The sequence below is a fragment of the Mesoplodon densirostris genome, chromosome 18 (genome assembly GCF_025265405.1).
Source record: "Mesoplodon densirostris isolate mMesDen1 chromosome 18, mMesDen1 primary haplotype, whole genome shotgun sequence".
Classification (NCBI taxonomy): domain Eukaryota; kingdom Metazoa; phylum Chordata; class Mammalia; order Artiodactyla; family Ziphiidae; genus Mesoplodon; species Mesoplodon densirostris.
The window spans coordinates 8,443,272-8,445,244 of NC_082678.1; positions in this window are offsets into that span (position 1 = coordinate 8,443,272).

Here is a 1,973-nt window from a genome sequence, read left to right on the forward strand (position 1 = left end):
TCAGGAGATGTAAAATAAATTTGTTAATAACAAAGAGCAAAGAGAGGGGGGCTGGAGAATGTGTGTCGGGCCTTGATCTCTCCTCCAGGGACCTGAGCAGGCTGACAGCCCAGCAGATACAGACAGAACAACTGGTAAAAAGGACGGGTGCCTCCTGCAAGTGGGAGAGCATGTGTGGGTGCCACCACCCTCCTGAGGGCTGTGGGGAGGTGGGGCCGTGCCTGTCCAGTCTCCTCGGGTCACTCACTGGCCCTGCTGCCCACTGAGTGGTCGCCTGCCGAGGGCATGCTCGCTGCCCACTCCCAAAGAAACTCCTTTGCCCTGATGAGCGTTCTGCTCCAGGCCCTCTCCCCTTCCCTGGGGCCCAGACAGTAGCTTCCTTCTGAGCTCCCTGATGGGTGCATCCCTTTCCTTTTGTGACACATGGGCATGCCTCATCCCCCACTGCTTTTCCCATGACACTGCCACTCTGGGTGGGGAGCTCCCCTGCCCCTTTCTGAGACCTCTGATAGCCTCACATGCTACTCACTCGAAGACCGATGCACCAGGTCCTAATGCCCTCATCACCATCTGCCCAGGACCTCACATCCAACTGTATGGAATTCTCCTCCCATTTCAACAACTTCACGTGACCTTGGACATCACATCTCTGCCAGGTCAAGCCCCAAGGTAACATCTCTCCACAGCCATGTCTCTGTTCTGGCCTCCAGGGTATAAGTTGAGAGGAACCCAGGACGTCTGAGATCCGAGCCAAGACAGGTAGGTGCTGCTTGACATAAATTAGGCCCCTTGGTGGCTCCTCCACACGGGGACTGTTCAAACCTCCTTCCACTCCCTCCCTCTCAGCAGATGACCTTGGCCCAGACTCAGCAGCCACTGCCTCGTCCTGCTCGGCCTCCCCCTTCAACATCTGACTCTCAAAGGATGCAGTGTCCCTCCCCGCGCTCTCCAGCCCACCTCGCCAGCCTTGGCAGTTTCCTCCTCCAGCTCGCCACCTCTCCTCTCTGCCCAAACATTCCAGCCTGGAAAACACTTGCATTGATTCAGCAGCTGAAAGAAAGCTCCCTCCTGTTCTCCGGCTACTTCCTGCGGTCTACAGCCACGGCCGCCACGCCCGAACCTCCTTCCCTAGCCAACCTCTGTGTTGGCTCTGCTTGATGCACTCCACTGGGATCTAACGTTCCAAGGTCACCGGATAACCTGATAATGACCAAAGTCAGGTTCCTTCTCTCTTTTTCCACCTTGTTGAAACCGGGCTCCCCCGCCTCTGCTGACTGCGCTTTAGCCTGGATCCCCTCCCTCCCCAGCCTCTGCCCTCTCTACCATGTGCACTGGTTCCCTGAGCGGCACAAGCCTCCAGCCCTCACTGCCTCCCCAGATGTGAGCCTAGGACCTTGTCCTCGCCTCCGAGCTCTGGTTCTTTCGGGCGAATTGGTAGCTCCACCCCTGACTCGCTTCTGAGTTCCAGTCTTCACCTGTGCCGGGTGGGAAGGCAGGAGATTTAGCCGCATTCAACACAAGTCCCTTTACTACTCTGGGCCTCGGTTTCCTCATCTTTAAGTGAGGGGGCTTGTTTGAGATGATTTCAAGGGTCCTTCCTCCGATAATAAAATACCATAACCTCCTAGGAATCCCTGCGTCCCTCCTGTCCTGCTGCACCACAGAGGGACTCTGGTCCGAGCCTGGATCCCCTGCCCACTTAGTCATACGTCTCTCCTGTTTCCTCTGCCAGCCCCAAGGCCCTCCTGTGTGCTCTCCCTGCTGACCGTGCTCCCCTTAACCCACCCTGCCTCCCTGTCCTCTCCGCCCCCTCCTGCTCGGACCCCGTCCAGCCAGACCGTTGCGGGCAATCCAGCCCCGCGTCCTCACTCTTGGGCCCTGACCTAGAATGACCCTTCAAAACAGCCGGAATGCCCACTCTTCAAGGCACAGCTTCCATATTTTCCACGAACCCTGCAGCCTTCAGGCCGCGC